General features: G+C 39.0%; 1 protein-coding gene across 1 annotated transcript in view; it reads right to left on the bottom strand.

The window, feature by feature from the left end:
- Window positions 1-5,229, bottom strand: part of Mat1 (CDK-activating kinase assembly factor) — a 32,402-nt gene extending 27,173 nt beyond the window's left edge. Inside the window, exon 1 of the mRNA XM_090389953.1 lies at window positions 5,180-5,229. The gene's annotated coding sequence lies outside the window, so the exon portion shown is untranslated. The remainder of the gene's footprint in view (window positions 1-5,179) is intronic.
- Between the last annotated feature and the right edge of the window lie 18,954 nt (window positions 5,230-24,183).

Consider the following 24,183-nt stretch of genomic DNA (forward strand, 5'->3'; position numbering starts at 1 on the left):
AGGCTCAGCTGGACAGGTATTTTGAACGAACAGAGGGGTGAAGTGGAAGTGGGGGTTTTTTTTTTTTTTTGGCTGATGCTGCATAAGCTTGCTTTCTTGCATCAAATGCCTCTACTAATGCTAATGCATTAAACACTCAATCAAATCTCCTCACAGGTGTCTAGCGTCCAAGCGCTGCGAGGAGATTTTATGAATAATGGCCGTCATTGAACCTTCGAGGTTCTAGAATATTTGCTGAGGTTTAAGAATAGCAGAGTATATAATCTTAAACCTCAGCAATAGTACAACAGCATATCCCAATTCTATAAAAACAGTTCCTTCTATTAACAAGCACAGGACATCCTGCAAAAAATTCTTTTTCATGAGCTTGCAAAATTGACTGACTCTATAGCAAATTTGACTGACAAAGTTCTTATCATTAACTCCCTCTTAGGCAAAATTCTAAACTTTCAAATTCAACCCTAACTCACACTTTTAGTGTTAGTAGAGGCAACTAATGCACTAAAACAACTTTACCAGCATCAGGCAATAAAAAAAATCTTTATAATAATTTGCTTATGCCCCTCTGTCCAGAATGCTCTTTGAACTTGAATAACTCTTTGAATCTGAACAAGACTAAACAAGCTTTCAACCTGATTCCTTTTAATAGAATTTATTTTATTTATATAACATTTTGTGTCCCCTAATAATTTATGATCATCCCAAGCACTTTTCTTCTCTGCCACTAAACTCAGTTTATCAGACATCCATTCTGGTCTGTGCCTTGAAAAAAAAAAAAAAATCTTACTTGGTATGAAAGCTTAGTACTCCTATTATTACTTCTCTGAGCACTTCTCATTTGGCCATAAAATTGAGGGGAGGGGGAATCCAAAAAGTTTCTGATCAATTTTCAAATCCTGAGAATTGATTTAGCTCCCAGTGAAACTTACTTGCCATTTATTTTGAAGGGAAGTCAATTTCTTAGTTTTTGTCATTACAATCAACAAATCTCAGAGTCAGACTTTCAACAAAGTTGCCGCTTTTGCTCAAGGGCAGCTTTACGTAGCAGTTTTGAGAAACAGAATTTTTTTTGCAATAACTATAATTTTTTTAAAGTATGATATAGTCACACAGGTAAAAAATTATCATACTGCATTTTTACCCAAGTCCCTCCTACTGACACCTTAGCTAGCAGCAAAGAAAGACGAGGAAAAAATTTGTATTTATTTCGATTTTAATCTTTACTTTTTCTCTGAAACAGTTTTGCCAAAATATTCACCATGGGTATTCTAGTCATTTGATAATCATCTAATCCTTCTTCAAATTTAATTCAAATCACCCTTCGACATCAGCAGATAGAAGTTTATTCCAAAAATCGATTATTCTCTGACAGAAAACAAATTTGCACATATCTATCCTGCAGACTTGCTAATACATATTAGTGGGGTTTGATCACGCAAGTTATCTGTCCAACACATCTAGTTAAGTTTGGAGACAACAACATTACTTGTCCGTGAATCATCGTAATTCTCATAATGGACAGGATTCTCATAATGTTTTTTATACAATGTCAATATCTATCCTGCATGCTTAATTTTCCAATTAATTTTCCAATTTAAATTTACATCTCCTTATGTGTATCATCCTAGAATGATTAAGGATGCCATCAGTATTTAGCTTAATGAAACCCATTTAAAACCTTAAGTCAATCGGGCCTTCTCATAGTTGGCTAATTTCCAGATTGTTCAATTCACAACTAAAGTAGGCGCCTCCGTAGCCAGGTGGGAAGGAGCAGCAGTGCGTAGCACACGCTTCTTGATTAGACCGGGGTTCGAGCCCGTCACCACCAAATACGAAGGATGCGGAAAGGTCACGAAATGACCACCGCATATCCCGGAGCAATATGGCCTTAGTTGCTAATGCTCCTAAAAAAAAAAAAAAATCAAATAAATATAACAACTAAAGTCGTTCTTGTAAGAAAATGTGTTGTGATAGACTAATCTTGTTGCTCTTCTTTGTATTCATTCCAATAGATCTGCATCTTTCCAAAAATGAGGTCTCCCAATTTGTTATGTAATATGTACTCACAGAATGGCCAAACCATTGTCTTATACAACACAATAATCACAATCTCTCTCTCTCTCTCTCTCTCTCTCCCCCTACCAGCAAAATTCTCATATCATCAGAACCCTACCCTATGAACTGTCGTAACAGCCTGCCTGTCTGCACTGCTAAAAGGACTTTGTGTCAGACTGTTCAATTACATCTAGGTCTTTTTCATTCACCACCACCACCACTGCACATGAAAGGCATAACCTCATTCTGTTTGTTTGTTTTGTTTTTAGGAGCATTAGCAACTAAGGCCATATTGCTCCGGGAATATGCGGTGGTCATTCCCTGACTTTTCCGCATCCTCCGTATTTGGTGGTGACAGGCTTGAACCCCGATCTAATCAAGAAGCGTATGCTACGCACTGCTTCTCCTTCCCACCTGGCTACGGAGGCGCCCTCATTCTGTATGTGGCATTCAGCAAACAAAGTTTGCTACATAGTGCATCAATCTTATATTGTGGAGGCATTCTGCCACGAGTTCCTTTGGTATTGCAGTACTCTAAATAAAATGCACTGCTCCAGTGCCTCCACAACATGAGACTGTTGAACTAACTAGAAAACTCAGTTTGTTCAACACTACATACAGAACGAGGCTATGCCGTTTATAATGACATTAAATGGCCCTCATAGTATAAAGCTTCTGCCATAAATCTGACTTCACCACCTGGAGTGTGGTATCACCCATTAGTATGTTATTCTAGGATTACTGCTACCCAAGTGGAGTATCTTGCTATGTTAAACCTCAACTGCTATTGCTCAGCTTTCAATTTTCTTTAGGTCTCTAGTTACAGTAGCATAACCTGGTTCCTGTCATCCTTTTAACCAGCCTGCCATCCTTTAATAACATCCATAAACTTCAGCATGAAACTTAATGCCTTCATCAATATTAATAAATAATGAAGGCAGCCAAGCATAAGGCCCTAAGGGATTCTACTAATAACTCATGAACAGCAGTGGCCAGTAATAAACAGCCTCCAGCAATTCAACTCCCTTTTTCTGTAACAGTAAACAGCTTCTTGTGCCCCATGCTCCAATTCATTCACTCAGATCTATGTATATGATATCAAAATTTTGTTGCATCTGGTTCCTTTATGACATTATAATAGTTGATCAGAATGATCACACAAGAGCACCCTTAACAATTTCGTGCTGCACTTTCAGTGGAACTACAGCAGAGAATTGTTAAAAGTAAGTCTTATGAAACTACAGCACAAGACTCCTGGGGGTGAATTCTGCTAACCCCCCCCCCAGGAAGTTTCTTTGTGTGTGTGTGAATGCAGATGCAAAATATTTATTCAGCTTGTCGGCAACAGAACCGAATTAACAGTTATGCTACTCACACGTAATGGACCAATGTGGTTCAACCATTTCCTTCCAATGTTAACATAAGTAAAAATAAAATTTTTTGCTACTTTCTTTTGTATTTTTATCCAAAGACTACTTGTAATCTGCCTTAGCTTGCCAAACACCGTCAGAAACCTACAGTATGTATAACCTAATCTTCAATCAAGTGATAATTTTGAATCATCTGATCCATTTTTCTTCCTTGCCACTGGTCACATCAATCATATGAGAACCATTTAGGTCTAAACAATGAACAGTATCTCTTAGTTCGTATTAAAAGATTAGTAGCTTCCACAATTATTTCCCTGAACACTTAACATTAGAATTTGCAGTTGTTAACAAAACATTGGTAACACTGAAAAGAATTTAAAATCTACACAAGACTTATAGCTGACTTTGCAAGAGCAAAATTCCTTCCTTTTACACTTGACAATAGTTATACCTATAAATAAATCTAACATAATAATGCTATAATTACTGCCAGAAATTATGCTATAATTACTAACAGTTCCTTTACCTGAAGATGCATGAAGGGTCACTGTTGATAACCAGATCAAAAGTATGGCTTTATCTTGTTGCCTGTCAGATACAGGTGTACGAAGCACTCATCCATTATATCCAGGAATGTTCTGCCACTGTGGGGTAGCTCAATTCAAAAATTTCAGTCTACATGTGGAAAGTTAAAATCCCCAATAATAAGACATTCTAATTTACCAGGTCTAAACTGTAGTCACTCTTCATCACACTCACCAGTCATTTGGCCTATAACACGCTCCTACCTTGCCTTAGATATTCTATGTGCAGTGTCTTAATTGTGTGCTGTTTAACTAAAAGCATGCCTTCCCCCCCTCCTCTCCTGTTTTCTTTCCATACACATGGTACTCAGCATATTCAAGTTCAGCAAGTGTATCTTTTAATAGTTGCATCCCCTATGTATAACTAGCACCATGCTTCTGATTTCCCTATAATATCAGTATAATAGTATTTTGTGAATTTACCAGTACTTCAAATTTGCCAAATTTATTTACAATGCTCCAAGCAGGAATGTACAATGATATGTGTACCCATTTTTATTCTTAGTAGCCCTAACACAGCTCATATTTGCTTGTTCCAGGAAAACCCTCAGCAGGCCCTGTAATCCCAGCCACCTTGCTTTTGAAACGGCCACATGTCTCAACAGAAACACTGCAATAATCAATTTCGCTTCTTCTCAAAGTTGGTACTAGACTACCAGCCCGCAAAATCGCAACTCAACGTCACCTCGTACCTGTTAATTTAAGAATATACTCTGGTTTACGGTTGCCACATTTTAAAATCCAAAATGGATTTAAAAGTGCGGATTTTAATCACCAGGAAGAACTACGTCCTTTTGTTCAATCCAATTCTGCTCGTGATAAATTTTTTATGCTTCGCACTTGTTTAGTAACAGAGACTTCTGCAAAACATGTAATTACTTGTAATGACGGTCAGCAGAATAGGAGAAGAGGTGTATACAAAACTGAATGCAACCTGTACGCAGGTTTGGTGCTATCACACAGCGTAGTAGTAAGATATATCTTTATAGTAGTAAGATATATGTTTATAGCACCCACAGAGTAGTAAGATATATCTAACTACTCTGTGGGTATATCTTACTACTCAAAGATATATGTTACTACTCTGTGGGTGCTATAAACATATATCTTTCTTCTGTGCTATAAAGCAATGCTAAAGTTAAAACTCAAAAGTTACAAACCATCACTTACTGAATAAAAATTGCCTGTCAAGTGTACGACGTAATTTACTTACATTAGTATTAGTATTAATAATGGTGGCAAATGATGCAAGAAATCAAGCTAAAATAACATCAGCAAAAAAAAAAAATTTCAATTATCCATACCCTCCAATAGTTGCCTAGTTCTTCCTTACATTAAATCAACCTATCCACTCCCTCAAACAACAGACGGAAGTTTCTTCCAGCAATCTACCACCTGGTGGGTAAATACGAACTTCCGCACACATATCCTGCAGCCAGCCGACAGCATCTCAATTTAACCTTATGAGCCCTAATCAGTAGTCACTTTTTCGGGCCCGGAGGCAAAGAACATGTTCGGGCCCGGAGGCAAAGAACATGTTCGGGCCCCTACTTAATTAATGAAAATTGCAAAAAGTGGAGATAGCCAAAGACGTCGGGGCCGGAGGTAATTGCCTTGCCTGCCTACATGGTAGCTACGCCACTGCCCCTAATGTGAGTAATCTGAGCAAAAGGAAGAATCCATCGGCATAGAGCTTGTTCAAACCATTCAAAGTTTCAAATGCCTCAATGAGATTGCTTCTCAGGTGCCTAGTTATACGAAACGCTGCAATTTACAAACCTCAAGCCTTGCTTCGAAAAAGCGACCTATTTGTTAAAAATCACCCTTCTCTGCACCCGCTAAAGCAGCTCTACATCCTATTTGAAATAAGACCTCCAGACCTGTATGCAATATTCACGATGTGGCTGACAATTGCCTTCATCATCATCATCATCAGCCATTTTCAATCCATTGCAGGATGAAGGCCTCTCCAGCAACTTTCCAGTTCCTTCTGTTTTGAGCACTGGCCATCCATTTACTACTCAAAAACTCATGAATTTCATCTATCCATCTCCACCTTTGTCTTCCAGGTTTTCTTCTAGCTCCTCTTGGGTACCATTCTGTTATTTTCTTAGTCCATCTGTCATCATGTCTTCGAGCTATGTGTCCTGCCCAAGACCATTTTAGTTCTTTAGTTTTGATAAGAATGTCCTTTACTTGAGTTTGCTGCCTAATCCATGTGTTTCTCTTCTTATCTAACAGTCTGATTCCCAATATAATTCGTTCCATTCTTCGCTGTGTAATTCTTAGCTTCTCTTCCATTCTTTTGGTGAGTGCCCAAGTTTCACTTCCATAAGTCATGGTGGGGAGTATACATTGATTCATTATTTTACGTTTCAGACAAACTGGGATATTGCTCTTCAGTATGTGACTATATTTCCTGAATGCTATCCATCCAAAATTTATTCTTCTCTTGACTTCCAGCCATTTATCATTATTACAGCTAATAACTTGTCCCAGATAAGTATATGACTCCACCTTTTCAATTACTGCTCCTTCAATCATTATTTCCCTTTCCGTGGCATACTTGTTCATCATTACTTTTGTTTTAGCCATATTCATCTTTAGTCCAAAATCCTTACTAACTGTGCATAACTGATTAAGATTTTCCTCTAATTCTTTGGGATCGTGGCTTATGACCACAATGTCATCTGCAAATCGTAAATGGTTTAGGTACTCTCCGTTCACATTGACTCCTTTCTGCGACCAGTCTAATCTTCTGAAAGCTTCCTCAAGGGCAGCAGTAAACAGCTTCGGCGATATTGTGTCTCCTTGTGGAACTCCTTTCTCGATTTTAAATTTGCTACTGTCTTTGTCTAGTCTAATAAAGGATGTAACACTCTCATATATTTTCTTCAAAATCATAATATATGGAGTATCTATGCCTTGTCTTTCCAGTGCCCGAAACATTGCCTTATGCTGTAGGGAGTCAAATGCCTTTTCATAATCCACAAATGCCAGGCATAATGGTGTTTTATATTCATTTGCTTTCTCCATTAGCTGTGATATTACGTGAAGGTGATCCATAGTTGAGAATCCTGTCCTAAAGCCAGCTTGCTCTTTCGGTTGATTCTCATCAAGTATTCTTTCTAACCTGTTAGTAATGACCCTTGTGAACAACTTGTAGATATGGGATAACAAGCTAATTGGTCTATAATTTCCAATTTCTGATTTATCTCCTTTCTTATGCAGCAAAACTATGATTGCATTATTCCACTGCTTAGGCATCACACCTTTTCTAATGCACTTTGTGAAGAGCCTTGCCAGTTTTTGTGTTATGTCTCTTCCTCCCAATTTTAACAACTCTACAGTAACTTCATCTTCCCCCGGGGCTTTCCGATTCTTCATTTTCTTCAATGCATGTTCTACCTCATCAGGAAGAATATCGGGTATGTCGTATGTGTTGCTACTTTGCAATCCATCTTCCCCACTGCTGGTATCATTCCCTCGCTCCTTGTATAATTCTCTACAGTAGTCTTCTGCTATTTGAATTATGCCTTCTCTGCTGTTTATAAGTACACCATCGCTATTCTTCAGTTTCAGTATCATTTGTCTTTCTGTATTACTGCTCATGGCTGCTGATTTAAATCCTTTGTTTTCCCTTAATGCTTGTTCTACTTTTCTTGTGTTAAATCTTCTTATGTCCTCTCTGAGTCTCTTTTTAATGGCTTTGCATAACTCAGTATACTCAATTGCCTTATACAACTGAATAATAACTTCCTTATACCAACTAGGCTTTTCACACCAACTAAGAAATATTGCCCAAGGCTCAGATTTAAACGGAAGTCAGATGGCATCAGGAGATACTCTGGAGAGAAGAAAAATGCATGCGATGCATACACATTGTCAGACAAAAGAGAAGCCTATGGCAGATATAAACTAGTCCGTAATCAAGTAAAACCTTCCCATTTCACCCATCCGGTCACTCAAAAAGGAATGTTAGACAAGAGAAGACAGATTATGAAAAATTAGCATTAGCATTAGTTGAGGCATATGATGCAAGAAAGCAAGTTTATACAGCATCAGCCAAAGTTAAAAAAAAAAAAAAAAAACCTTCCCATTTCACCCTCCGGTCACTCAAAATTTTTGTCTAGTTCAGCCTTAAATTTTTTAAGCTATCAACTTCCACAACAACAGATGAAAGTCTGTTCCAGCAATCAACAACCCGCTGGCGAAAGGCAAATTTCCGCACAACTATTCTACAATTGTCTTTCCTCAATTTGAATCTATGCCCACTCAGGTTCTTAATCTGAGCAAGTGGAAGTACTCCAACAGCACTGAGGCTCCTCATGCTATTCAAGGCCTTGTTTACCTCAATCTGATCACCTCGCGGGTGCCTAGTCTCCAGCTGCCGCAACTTGCAGGATTTAAGCCTGTCCTGGCAAGAGAACCCCTTTGTTCCTCTCACAAACCTTGTTGTGCTTCTCTGTACTCGTTCTAGCAACTCTACATCCTTCTTAAAATGAAGCCTCCAGACCTGTACGCAGTACTCAAGGTGTGGTCTGACCATTGCATTATACAAAGGAATAATCACTTCCTTTTCTCTGCTAGCAAACTTATTATATATCATTGACAAAACTCCATGACCTGCTCTGCTAGCCCGTCTGCACTGCTCAGAAAAATTCATAATCGGCTGCACAATTACTCCCCCCACCCGGTCTTTTTCATTCTTAAACTCCCTGAGTGTAATACTAGAGAGTTGGTAAGCTTCTCTTGGGGTACTGCTACTCATACGCAGTACTTTTCATTTCTGAATATTAAACTTCAGTTGCCACTTCTCAGCCCATCTTCCTAACTTTTCTATATCCTGTTGCAATAGCATACTGTCTTTACTATCATTAATAACCTTGCGAAATTTTGTATCATCTGCAAACTTGAACATTAAGCCTGAAAATTCAGGCTTAATGTTCAAGTTAATGTACCAGCAAAAATTCAGGTTAATTTCTGTCAAGTCAAGTTAATGTACCAGCAAAAATTCAGCAGTTTCCTAGAAGATAGTTTGTAAACGGGTTAAAACTACCACAGTTTGACTCAAACATTGAAAATTTGCTGATTATCGATGATTTAATTTATCAGGGTAAAGACAATACAGAAGTAGCCGAAATTTTTATAAAAGGGTCATATCACAGGAGTTTAAAAAGTGTGATTCTGCTAATACAAAATTTATTTTGTCAGGGTACTCCGTTTAGAACTATCAGTCTTAACGCACACTATCTGATAGTTTTTAAAAACCCACGTGGCTCTCGGCAATTTTCTCATCTTGCCACACAAGTTTTTCCTGGACGGTCAGGTGTACCGATAGACATTTATAAAGAAAAAACAAGTCAAGCACATTCTTATTTGCTCCTAGATTTTAAACAGGACACACCTGAGGTGCTCTGTCTGGGAAGTAATATTTTGCCAGAAGAGGCCCCCCCACCTTGTTTATGTACCCATATGGCTTCTAGACTCCGACAGTACAAAAATCTCATCAAGTTTCTTTCTGAAGCCACTCCAAAACAAGCCACAGCTGTCTGAAAACACACTACGCCAGCACAAATCACATCTTTTTGTGAAATTTGTAAAAATCTCCTTTGTGGCAATGTCCCTCTAAGTAGCAAACAGCATTAACAGCTCTCCAAGAAAAAGAAAATCATGAGATTATTAGGAAATAAACAGGTGCCATTCATACAAAGGCGAAAACTTATTCACCAGCACAGCGGTGCTTTGTTTCCCCTACTTGGTAGTATAATAGTAACATTGCTCACATCCCTCATAAGGAAATGAATCAGTTGTATAAAAAATTCACACTGCTAAACACCACAGAGCAGAAAGAAATTGAAAGTTTGGATGACAAAATGTCATCTGTTCTTCAAAGGAAAGATTTGGATATTGAAAGTAAAGTCAGAGAATATTTAACCACTTTACAGACTTATTTAGGTCTAAAAAGACAGCTTGCACCATCAGTACACATGGAAGAAATGCCACCACGCCCACCTGTTGAAGATGTTCCTGGGAAGAAAAGAAAGAAATCATCTTTTTTCCTATCCTTCCCAAGGTGTTTGAGAACAAGAAAGTTGAATTGAGTTCGAATGTAAGTAAAAACATCTTTTTTTATTTAAAATTATTTTTATTTAGAAATAAATGTTCTATTATGTCAACAGTTACAATAACACCATTCATCCACAAATTCGGAGAATAACACACATTAACAATCTGGTGCATGGTTAAACCGCGACACCTGTGTGTAAGGAAATAAGTACAGTGTAAACCACAGGCTATAGTTACAGTAGCATTATGTGTCCATTTTTTACATTGTTTAGTTAAAATTTTCAGAAGTCCTTTTTTGGCTTGCCACCATAGCTGTCAAAGTATTTGCCACGTTGTTCCTGTAGAAATAAGGCAACTCAGTGCTGCCCAGGTAGATTAGCATTAGCATTAGTAGAGGCATATGATGCAAGAAAGCAAGCTTATTCAGCATCAGCCAAAAAAAAAAAAAAAAAAAAAAAAAACCAACCACTACTCCCATTTCACCCCTCCGTTCGTTCGAAATACCTGTCCAGCTGAGCCTTAAATTTGTTTAGGCTATCAACTTCAACAACAAGCGATGGGAGTCTATTCCACAAACCAACTGCCCGCTGGCTAAAGGCAAATTTCCGCACATCTATCCGACATCCGTCCTTCCTCAATTTAAATTTATGCCCTCTCAGGTGATTATTCTGAGCAAGAGGAAGAATCCCATCGGCATTGAGCATGCTCAAGCCATTCAAAGCCTTATACACCTCTATCAGATCACCTCGCCGATGCCTAGTCTCTGTAATTTGCAAAACTTAAGCCTTTCTTCGTAAGAGCAACCCTTTGTTCCATTCACTAATCTTGTTGCCCTTCTCTGTACTCGTTCCAGCAGCTCTACATCCTTCTTGAAATGAGGCTTCCAGACCTGTATACAGTACTCAAGGTGTGGCCTGACCAATGCCTTATACAAGGGAATAATCACATCCCTGTCCCTGCTAGAAAAATTCCTGTATATCATTGACAAGACACCATGAGCTACTCTTGCAGCTCGTCTGCACTGTCAGAGAACTTCATATCTGCCTGCACAATTACCCCCAGGTCCTTTTCATTCTCTACCACTGTCAGCGTAGTACCACAGAGTTGATACGTTGATCTGGGGTTACTGTTTCCCATATGTAGTACTTTACATTTGTCAATGTTAAACTTCATTTGCCACCTCTCAGCCCATCTGCTCAACCTTTCCAGATCCTGTTGCAGCAGCATAGTATCAGTAGTGTCCTTAACAACCCTGCCAACCTTGGTATCGTCTGCAAACTTGGACATTAAGCCTGATACACCAATATCAACATCAATATCATTTATAAATACAGAAAACAACAATGGACCCAACACTGAACCCTGAGGAACTCCACTAATAACATTAGTCCACGTTGAGCAGTGTCCATTGATTACCACTCTCTGTCTTCTGCCACTCAATCATCCCTTTATCCATAGCAGCAATTTGCCTCCAATGCCACACTCTTCCAATTTGTGCAGCAGTCTTCCATGCGCAACAGTATCAAAAGCCTTTCTAAGATCCAAATATATAATATCAAAGTTATTCCCTGCATCCAGTTCTTTTGTGACTACATCATAGTATCCAATCAAATTGGTCAGACAAGACCTGCCTTAACAAAACCATGCTGTGTCTGAGCTATAACTAAATTCTTGTCCAGATGATCCTGCAGTGCTTCTTTAACCAGTGTCTCCATTAATTTTCCTGGAACCGAAGTTAAACTAACAGGTCTATAATTACTGTGTCAGCCTTTGATCCTCCTTTGTGAATTGGGGTTACATTTGCACATCTCCAGTCCATGGGTACCTCCCCTGAGTCCAAAGAAGCTCTCATAATTATGGCTAGGGGTTTGCTTACTTCCTTTGCTGCCTCCTTTAATATAACTGGATAGATCCCATCCACCCCGGGTGCCTTTTTTATGTTTCTCCTCAACAATCTCTCCTCCACTTTCCTCTCAGTTATTAGAAAATCATCTAGCTCACTGCCAATGTTTACTTCACCTACCACATTCCCCTTCCTGAATAACTCCTCATGTGTGAATATAGATGCAAAATACTCGTTTAGATTGTTAGCCACTTGAGCTGGATCCTCAACTGTTGAACCATCAACATCCAGTGGACCAATCTGATTCATCCCTTTCCTTCTTGAGTTTAAATAGGTAAAGAACTCTTTTCTGTTTTTCTTTGCATCCTTTGCCAAGGATTTCTCATAATCTGCCTTTGCCTGCCTAATCTCCTTTGTGACTTGGTTACAGACAAACTTATATCTATCATAGGCTTCCATGTCACCCATTAATTTGTATGTATCCCATGCATTTTTCTTCTCTGCCATATGTCTCATTAGTTCATCTGACAACCATTTAGGCCTGAACCTTGAACAATATTTCTTGGTTGGTATGTAAAGCCTGGTAGCTTCCAAGATTAGTTCCTTGAATGCTTCCCATTTTGAATTTGCTGCTGGTAACATCATCAGTTGGTCCCACTGTATAGAATTTAAATAATGTCTCAGACCATCATAGTCGCCTTTACGAAAGCAAAAACCCTTCCCTTTACCTCTGATGGTAGTTACCTCCTTGAGTAAATCCCACTTCAGCACATTGTGATCACTGCCACCCAGTGGTTCCTTTATCTGCAGATTCCTAATGCATGAAGAATCACTACTGATAATCAGATCAAGAGTATTACTCTCTCTAGTTGCCTCCCGAACATGCTGGTGTAGAAAACTATCATCCAATAAATCCACAAAAGCCTTGCTAGTGTGTGAGTGACCAACCCACAAATTCCAGTCAATATCTGGGAAATTAAAATCCCCCATTATAAGACTCTCTGATTTACTGGCCCATTCTATTTCCCTGTACAGTATCTTATTATACTCATCAGAGTCATTAGGCCTATAGCACACTCCTACTCTCAATTTTGATTTACCTATGCTTATGTCATACCAAACTGACTCGATACTGCCCTGTCCAAAGATGTGAGGGATCTGTATTGACTACAAGGAGACACAGTTTTGGTAGAATCCGTGTAGGTAGTTCATCCCGTGCACACACTCCCAATGGAAATTTCTGGGTGTAGACATCCATCTGGAAAATCTGTTCAGTGTTCATAATCCAGAAGTACCGAGCGATCTCTGGTGATCGAAAGGATGTTTTAAAACTCTGCGAACAACACCACTGTAACGTTCTAGGGTAGATGAGCTGAAAATTTCAGTTATATACGTACACTTCCTCGTCGACGTGTTCGCCTATGGCATTATGGTCAGGAGAGAGGTCAAATCCAAACAACACATTACCTTCTAGGTATTCTTTAGAGGAAATATCATTTCCCACATCACGTGTCCACTTGTTCAGTGATGTGAAAAGAGAGAGGTATGATCTGGTGTAATGACACTCTTTATAATTAGGTGTCAGAGGTTGACGGATGCTGAATACCATCAGCTGTCACTACCAGATAACATAAATTGAAGTGAGCAAATTTTAATGGATTGCGACTGTATGAACCATTGAATGCTTCACTTGCAACTAGATCTATAACTAATCGAGAAGGAATGTCACCCAGATTGATTTCGTCCCTTGTAGAATCACTCCTAGCTTTAGGAATCGAGTAATAGCTGACTTGCACCCTGTTTATGGGGTAGTGAATAGGATTTTTTTCAAGCACAGTCAAGTGGGCTAACAGAACTTTAGGATTTAATCTTACTTTGGGCACAAAGACTCTCCTGAATATGAACTACGCATTTCATGTCTGTGATGATGGCCAATAAACAGAATTCTGGGTTACTTCGCACTAGACGAATAGGTAGTGACACATTATTAACGATATATCTTGCCTGGTGACACAAATCCAGATGTAGGTGCCCTAGAAGTTCCACACAACTTACTTTTGTTATTGGTTCCTGCCGTTTACACAACTCACATTCTTCTGTCTTGGTAAACATTTCACTGACATCCGCAACTTCATCTTTCAAGTACAGTTCTGTTGTTAATTGGGTACATTTGGCACCGCGATCATAATTCTGAAGTTTTTCTAAATATGCCCTGTAGGGATAAATATCTGCTGATGCATTGATTAATTTATCTTGTAAAAACAGATCCACCTACCTGAAAAGGGAATGAAAAAAATTGTCCACCACAATCACAGATGTGACATCTATCTCTTTCCCGTCACTATGTGTAACACGAACTTTCAGATGTAAAAATGTTTTTCCAAAATCTAAATATTCTTCTGAAGTACCGGGAATAAAAAATTCGATGGGGCCACTACTATCTACTGTTCCACAGGTTTTCCTGTCGTATTGTGCGCTTGCTATAAACGTACTTGTGTATCACTCTGCTCTCAGCAAGACTACACGCTACCATGCGTTTCCAGAAGACCTGGGTTTAATATGATCGTCCAACAGTTACTTCAGAACAAAAAAAATCTAGTGTTCTAAATTTATTCTGAGAAGTAAAGAGTAAATTGCAACATCAAGATGCGTTGTGATTTTTCACCCAGAGGTAAAAAAAAAAGTAAAGTGCAGCCATTATCAACCCACTGCAGGATGGAAGCCTCCTCAACAATTCATGTTAAGGGAAATGGACCATAATCTGCCACGCTGGTCCAGTGCGGGTTGGCAGATCGACCGTACTCAGCAGTCAGGGGCTTGAACCCCGGTCTACTCAAAGAGCGTGTGCTATTGCACTCCCGCTCCTGCCCACTCGGCTACGGAGGCCGTCACCCAGAGGTACCTCTTATATAAGAGGGCCCCCGGAGCGACCGCCATTAATGGTTCTTTAAATAAGTTTATTCAGTGAATTATGTGCAGTTAGGAAGAATGGTCAAGAGACAAAATAGTAAACAAACAAAACAAGGTTTATTAATATACTAAATTGTACAGCACAGCATTAAAAAGAATATAGGATTTGTGTCACTTATATGAGGTAAGTTAGAAACAACTATATAGCAGGTTGAAACATTACTGCTGTTGGTATAGCTGGAAATTGTGTTCCACATGTCACCTTTTTGCTTGTTACTCTTACAGGTATCAAAATGATTGGTGTTTGTCAGAACATATAGCTGTTCAAATGCTAGAACAGGAAAATATATTTACTTAATAGTGTAAATAGTATTTTGACAACTAGATTAATAAGTCGCATTATCTATTAAAACTGAGTACTAGGAGGTTGCTACAACAATGGTTTGGGTATATTTATGAGGAAAGATGTCTTGTAGCTGCTTCAAAACGTGTGTAGGTTCGACTTTGGGGCAATTTAGAATAGTTTGCCATTAAGCAACAAGGGTTGACTTACCCAAAAAACTCTGCACATTCTCGGGGAGGGGGGGGAGAAAAAGAAGTTCTGGTCCAGACGGTGGCTCTTTTCACATCTTTTCTTAGAGATTATTCTCCTTCTTTGCTCACACATTATCAAAAATCGGCGAAAAACTCCCACTGCTCACTCAAAGTTAACACAACTTGCTTTCCCCTTTCAAATTATATATATCTCTGCGTCCCCCTATCTGAATTTCCCATGACCTGTTATGATCACGGGTCAATAATGTGGGGACAAGCATTACACTTGTGACGGCCAACTCGTGGGATTTGACACTCTTAAAATGATATGTTATATTAATGTGGTTATAGAGTTCTGATTACGCAAGACGTGCTGTGTCTTATTCTGCTAATTAGCATTAGCATTAGCATTAGCATTAGCATTAGTAGAGGCATTTGATGCAAGAAAGCAAGCTTATGCAGCATCAGCCAAAAAAAAAAAAAAAAAAAAAAAAAGTAACATAAATAAATACAAATAACCACTTCCACTTCACCCCTCTGTTCGTTCGAAATACCTGTCCAGCTGAGCCTTAAACTTATTTAGGCTATCAACTTCCACGACAAGGGATGGAAGTCTGTTCCACCCACCAACCACCCGCTGGCTAAAGGCAAATTTCCGCACATCTATCCTACATCTGTCTTTCCTCAATTTGAATTTATGCCCTCTCAGGTGATTTTTCTGAGCTAGAGGAAGAATCCCATCAGCATTGAGCATGCTCAAACCATTCAAGGCTTTGTACACCTCTATCAGATCACCCCGCTGGTGCCTAGTTTCCAGACATTGTAATTTGCAAAACTTAAGCCTTTCTTCGTAAGAGAACCCCTTTGTCCCATTCACCAATCTAGTTGCCCTTCTCTGTACTCGTTCCAGCAGCTCTACATCCTTCCTGAAATGAGGCCTCCAGGCCTGTATACAGTACTCTAGGTGTGGCCTGACCATTGCCTTATACAAGGGAATAATCACCTCCTTATCCCTGCTAGAAAAATTCCTATATATCATTGACAATACACCATGAGCTACTCTTGCAGCTCGTCTGCACTGCTCAGAGAACTTCATATCTGCCTGCACCACCACCCCCAGGTCCCTTTCATTCTCTACCACTGTCAGTGTAGTACCACAGAGTTGATACGTTGCTCTGGGGTTGCTGTTTCCCATATGTAGTACTTTACATTTGTCAATGTTAAACTTCATTTGCCACCTCGAAGCCCATCTGCTCAACCTTTCCAAATCCTGTTGCAGCAGCATAGTGTCAGTAGTGTCCTTGACAACCCTGCCAACCTTCGTATCGTCTGCAAACTTGGACATTAAGCCTGATATACCATCATCAATATCATTTATAAATACAGAAAACAATAAAGGCCCCAATACTGAACCCTGAGGGACCCCACTAATAACATTAGTCCACGATGAGCAGTGTCCATTGATTACCACTCTCTGTCTTCTCCCCCTCAACCACCCCTTTATCCATAGCAGCAACTTGCCTCCAATGCCACACTGCTCCAATTTGTGCAGCAGTCTTCCATGTGCAACAGTATCAAAAGCCTTTCTAAGATCCAAGTATATAATATCAAAGTTATTCCCTGCATCCAGTTCTTTTGTGACTGCATCATAGTATCCAATCAAATTGGTCAGGCAAGACTTCCCCTTAACAAAACCATGCTGTGTCCTAGCTATAACTGAAGTCTTGTCTAGATGATCCTGCAGTGCTTCTTTCACCAGTGCCTCCATTAATTTTCCGGGAACAGAAGTTAAACTCACAGGTCTATAATTACTTGTGTCAGCCTTTGATCCCCCTTTGTGAATTGGGGTCACATTTGCACATCTCCAGTCAATGGGTACCTCCCCTGAGTCCAAGGAAGCTCTCATAATTATGGCTAAGGGTTTGCTTACCTCCTTTGCTGCCTCCTTTAATATAACTGGATAGATCCCATCCACCCCAGGTGCCTTTCTTGTGTTTATCTTCAACAATTTCTCCTCCACTTTGCTCTCAGTTATTACAAGATTCTCTAGCTTACTGCTAGAGTTGAATACACCTCTGGCATTCCCCTCGCTGAATAACTCCTCATGTGTGAATGTCGATGCAAAATATTCATTTTGTTTGTTAGCTACCCGAGCAGGGTCATCAACAGTTGACCCATCGATCTCAAGTGGACCAATCTGATTCATCCCCTTCCTTCTAGAGTTTACATAAGTAAAGAACTCTTTGCTGTTTTTCTTTGCATCCCTTGCCAAGGATCTCTCGTAATCTGCCTTCGCCTGCCTAACCTCCTTTGTAACTTGGTTACAGATCAACTTGTATCTATCATAGGCGTCCGTGTCACGTGTTAATTTGTATGTATCCCATGCATTTTTCTTCTCTGCCATATGCCTCATTAGTTCATCTGACAACCATTTAGGCCTAAACCTTGAACAATATTTCTTAGTTGGTATGTAAAGCCTAGTAGCTTCCACGATAAGTTCTTTGAATGCTTCCCATTTTGAATTTGCTGTTGGCAATATCATCAGTTGATCCCACTGTATAGAATTTAAATACTGTCTCAGTCCATTGTAGTCGCCTTTACGAAAGCAATACCCCTTCCCTTTACCCCTAATGGTAGTTACCTCTTTGAGTAACTCCCACTTCAGCACACTGTGATCACTGCCACCAAGTGGTTCATTTATCTGCAGATTCTTAATGCATGAAGAATCACTACTGATAATCAGATCAAGAGTATTACTCCCTCTAGTTGCCTCCCGGACATGCTGATGTAGAAAACAATCATCCAATAAATCCACAAAAGCCTTGCTACTGTGTGAGTGACCAGCCCCCAAATTCCAGTCAATATCTGGGAAATTAAAATCCCCCATTATAAGACTCTCTGATTTACTGGCCCACTCTATTTCTCCGAACAGTTTCTTATTATACTCATCAGAGTCATTAGGCCTATAGCACACTCCTACTCTCAATTTTGATCTCCCAATGCTTATGTCACACCAAACTGACTCAACACTGCACTGTCCAGCGATGTCGACTGGCTTCACTTCCTTGGATTTTATGTGTTTTTTAACTAATAGCATAACCCCTCCTCCCTTCCTATCCTGTCTATCCTTTCTGTAGACATTGTACTCCCCAAATTCCAGTTCTGCATTTCTTATATCTGTGTGACACCACGTCTCTGAAATCCCCACAATATCTGCCTTTGATGTTTTGAGCAATACCTCAAATTCATCAAATTTATTTACTAAACTCCTAGCATTGGTGTACACACAAGTATACATGCACCTGTTCTTTTTCTTAGCTACCCTAACACAACCCATGTGTTTACTTGTACCCCAATGATTCCCAGCAGTCTCTGAAATATCCTGCATCTTATTTTCCAGGCTGCGGCTCATTCCAATAGAAGCAGTGCAAGAATCACTTTCACCTCTGCCAGTGGCTACTGTTAATCTATTAGTCCTTGTATCCCCCCAATCTAGCAGTTTTCCGACCCACCTAACATTGCCTCGATAGCATCAGCAAACATTCTTGCACCCTTTCTATTTAAGTGTATCCCATCCCTGTAGAAGCAGTCTCTCCTGTTAACAAGTACAGACCAGGCTGAAAAAAATTCTACCCCTTGAGCCCTGCACAATCTTTCCAGGGCCGAATTGATTGACAGGGCTCTCATCATATACTCCCTCCTATCGTGTCTGGGCAGAATTGCAGACACTTTCAATTTCAACCCTAATTCACGGCTTTTTTTCATCAGTGACCTGTACTTGTCAAGTAATTCCGCCGGTCTCCTACTCTTAATGTCATTAGTGCCAACGTGTACAACTATATCACCTTTTGTGCCCTTAAAAGATGATATCCGCTCTACAACGTCATCAACTTTTGCCCCTGGCAGACATACCCTGGTCCTATTCCACCTATCACTAGGAAGGGAGGAGGGGTTATGCTATTAGTTAAAAAATTCTACTCTTATAACAATAGTCGCCTTCTGCCTACACCGTACTTGGGACCTTACGTGTTCAATGCTCTTGTCCGTTACACAGGAGAACAGCGTGACGTCATCGACTATCTAGATGCCCGCGGTAGTGTAGTATTACGGCGGCCGCATCCCCTGGGGCGATCGAAAACGAAAGTAAAACGTCGAAGTGACGCTATTTCTTTTAGTTGTACAGGTAGTGGCAAAAGTATAGTGCACTATGAGGAATGAATGCTTCTTATGGGCAAGCTAAAGGGCTAGAAATGAAAATATTTTTCATACTACACTGCCTAGTGGTTGATGTTATTGTTGTTATTTGGTGTTTTATGAGCATTAGCAACTAAGGCCATATTGCTCCGGGATATGCGGTGGTCATTCCCTGACCTTTACGCATCTTCCGTATTTGGTGGTGACGGGCTCGAACCCCGGTCTAATCAAGAAGCGTGTGCTACGCACTGCTGCTCCTTCCCACCTGGCTACGAAGGCGCCCCCTAGTGGTTGAAAAGTCATATAAGATGAACGTTTGATAGATAGGTTAATAGCCGGTTTTTGAAATAGGTCTAGTTCTGACATCATAAGCTCCATGTTTAAAAATTATCTCTGTGCTTCCTCTTCCTTTCTGGTTCAGAACTTTGTTTGAAATGGTCTGATCGACTTCTGATGCTCTGTTTATAAAGGATCATTTGAGGGGCACCCCCTCCAAAACATCGCCAATCACGTTTTGACCTGCTTTTAAAACATGCTTACCCACAAAACGGGCTGTGGGTTTAAAAAGTGGTGTTAGAAAAGAGAATGCTGAATGAAAAATGCGTACAAATCCGTACCCCATGCTGCAAAGGTTGTCTGGTAAATGCATTACAACCTCCTGCTTGCACCATGTAGTAACCAATGTATTCACTCATCCTTGCAAATATGCAGCTTCACTAAAGTCTTCTCACTTCTGAACTCTAGAAACTGTCCACTATCTGTACAAATACTGATGGATACGGTGTCTCAAAAGGGGGTAATAGTCTGGGTTTTCGTATGTGAATGTGTTCTGTTCAATACAGGGAACAACATCTAACAGTGACACATGTATCGCCTACTATCTGGTCCTGAATCAGGTTGGAATAAACAAAATAATCTGAGACACCTCGTTTTATATATGCAGGGTACTTCCAGCTGACAACTCCACTCAATTTAATGCCAATCTGGTGAAAGTCGAGCATAAGACCTAAAGATGGGGAATCTGGTGGAAACACTAATGAAAAGTTTTCTGGTATATGTAAAGTCAGGGTATTGTCTGAATTAACATTTCCACTTAAACTTGGGCAGGCACTCAACATTGCATCAAGAATACTAGAGATGGATTTATAACTTCCATGTGAAAACACACACATCTGGTAACTGCCACCAGTAACAAGAGTAAAAACAACATCTCTTGCACTTGGGGCAAAAGAAATTTGACCTTTGATAGGTAATACACTCTCACCTACAGATGTATCTGTAAATACATGGCAGTCTTTTCCCCGTACACCTGCTTTTGAAGTCCAAATAATTTTACTAGTTTCTCAGGCAATTGTATTTTGCCTTCTCCATGCACATTCACTGAAAATTGATATTTTGCAGCAGTCTTTGTGTGCACTGTAAATGAAACAAGGGGATGAACACCGTTAAACTCATCTAAAAGATGTTGATAATCTTTATACTTTAAAGAAAGCACATGTGAAATTTGTTCAGAGTCATAATCATCACGAAGTACATGAAATCCATCATATTCTTTTGTGATATTGTTCCACACTCCTGGCGTATGGATTTCAGAAAGTGCCACCTCCCACTCAGATTAATTTCACCGGGGTAATTGAACTTTGAAACGTGATTGGGTGTTATCAGGATACAAGTCCATACTTGAATTACTTGGTATGGTTAGGTAAAACATCTTTGCTTCGTACCCAAGAATTGTAGGATGCAGGGGATTCAAGCCACTTCACAAGTAACTGTCTCTGGCCACGCACTGTATGCTTCCCAAGTACTTTTTCAATGAGATACACGTTTTCGGGTACCTAGTTATCAAAACTGACTCTCTGCAGCTGATGCTCATAAAATGTACCTTCTATCACCTCACCATCTCTCCCTTTAACCTTATATGCCACAGGGTGCCTTTTGATTACCTGAGCTATGAAAAACTCCTCCTCAGACCAATTCGCTCTGAATGCTTTTCTAAAATTATGGCTATCATCATCATGGTCACACCAACTTTAAACTTGGGTTCTGAAATATCTTTTGGAAGGATTCTATACAATTTAGCATACAGAGTTTCTTCATTATGCATGGTGACATCTGCAGGGGCCATACCGATAGATCTGTGTGCAGTTTCATTATAAGTTTTCACTAATTTTTGTAGCACATGAATATATTTATCATTTAACCCATTTATAATTTTTTTCCTTTTAATATTCGAATAAATCTTTCTGCCAGAGCAGCTTTCTTTTCACTTCTAGTAGTGTAAAAGTGGATATTTTTAGATTTGAATAATGCACGCAATTGTTTATTAGTAAATTCCTTTCCTTGGTCACTATTAATATTAAATGGCACTTCTTTAAAAATAGATTTGAAAGCTTTAACTACTTCTTGTGAATGTTTAGATTTTAATGATCTTACCCAACCATATCGTGAAAAGCAATCAATACACACAATAAGAAAATGAACACCATTATTTGCTTTAGCAAGACTTGACATGTCTGCTAAATCACATTGAAATCTATGGTGAAGACCTGGAACTTTCATCTGGTTACAAGGAAAAATTTCTTCACTGCTGTCTGTGTCTCACATATGTGGGTTGTCCTGATAACCATTCTTTCACAGTATATTGGGGTGATTTTGTATGTTTTTGTAAAGCCTTAACACTAGAAAAGCTTCCCACCACAGCAGGATTATAATAATCTTCTAACATGTTCTCTTTCTTGTATGTAAAACAACACTAACCCTGGAACAGAAGATACTTACCATTATAGTACTTTTCATACTTTTTGTAATGGGAGAATTGTGGACTGTCCTTGAAAAGAGAGCTGTGTCAAGATTTTATCAGAATAATGACACCTTTGTAAATAATTTTAACAGTGTTCAATAAAAGACCTCATTCATTATAATTCTGTGGCTTCAATAAAAATTATATTGAAAATCAATTTCAGCTGAAAAAATACCATTGGTTAAAAATATTGCTCATAGTAGTAGTGGCACGTGATGGAAGAAAGCAAGTGTTATGCAGCATTAGCCAAAAAAAAACAAAAAAAAAAAAAAAAAAACCACACCATTCCCTCCAAATGCCTGTCCAGTTCCTCCTTAAATTTATTTAACCTATCAACTTCCACAACGACAGATGGAAGTTTGTTCCAGCAATTAACCACCTGCTGGCTAAAGGCAAATTTCTGCACATCTATTCTACATCTGTCTTTTCTTAATTTGTCATGAATACTTTAAATATATTCAAATAATACAATTGATTTGTTCTTGAATACTTTAAAATAAAAACAACAATTCAAAATAGCACTAATTATTGGCTAAAAATAACATTAATTTAAAAAATATTAACATATTGTTTAAAATAGTCTCATTAAAAAATTGGGGTCAAACACCACTAAAATTCTTTTTAAAATATACATGTGCAGCCCTCCAGGAGCAAAATTTAAAATAAAATAAAAGAATAACGAAATTCGGTGAGAGCAAAGGATCATGGGTGATGCGGCGCAAAGCATCATGGGAAGTCAAAAACAGCAGTCGTGAGGAGATTGCGCAAAGGATCATGGGAAGGATTCACGTGATTTGGAACTGGCGCCGCCTAGCGGCGACAATTCCAAATGAAATCGATTCAAAGTGTTTCGGTGGTAGCGCCACCTAACGGCGGTCACCCAAACTAAAATCGGTTCACCGTGTTTCGAAGGAAGGACCCTCTGGCGGAGGAGAGGCAGACTGCCCCCTGGTCAGTTTGGTGGGCCATCTAGCGGAGGGTGGAGACCACCCCCTGGTCAGTTTGGTTCAAAGTGCCATCACTACTGATATGCTTTAATTAGTTTCAGTATTGAAAATGATCGTTTGCCGCTTGCTACTGAAATTGGAAGTGTCAAAAATATTCAAAGAGGAATTGTTAAATTAATAAAGACACTTTCTAAATCATTTACTTATATATATTGCAATATTTTCAGTGGATCTAACCTTTCACTATCCTGTATGATGTCCTTTACAATTTGTATTTCATGATATAATTCGGTGGCACAAATATCCTTTTCTTCGCTATCAGTCAGTGCAACTTATAAATATTACAGTGTTTTCTTAAAGTGTCCCCGCCCATATTTGAAATATCCTTGAAACTGGATAACAACTAAAATATGTTAAAGTGACTTGTCAAGCGATCAAACCTTTCAGCCAAAGAATCAATAATAGTGTCCGCAATTGGAATAAAAAATGTAACTTTAAAGTTGTATTGCGGATCAACTGGCACTTTGCCTGAACATTCATAACAGAACAATCTTCTCTTACGATTGTGTAATGTACTGCTTTTTAACTCAGGAAAAATTTCTATATCTAATGCTAACTCTTTTGCCGATTCAAGTATAATGTTAAAATTTTCATCGATCTAAATTCTTTAGTAAAGTCGATTACATTATTTAACGCGTTTGTAGATTCACTTAAATTTGTGTCTGGATTTTGAAGCATTTTAGTCGTAGTGACTGAAATGCTTCAAAATTGATCCTGCACTAAATTTCATACCAGATTATAAGTGAACACAAAAATTCATAATCTTTAATTTTCAAAGCTAATGTTTTTGCTTCATACTTGAATATTATCATAAATT

Source organism: Mastigoproctus giganteus, chromosome 2 (genome assembly GCF_048544385.1).
Source record: "Mastigoproctus giganteus isolate SK-2022 chromosome 2, ASM4854438v1, whole genome shotgun sequence".
Lineage (NCBI taxonomy): Eukaryota > Metazoa > Arthropoda > Arachnida > Uropygi > Thelyphonidae > Mastigoproctus > Mastigoproctus giganteus.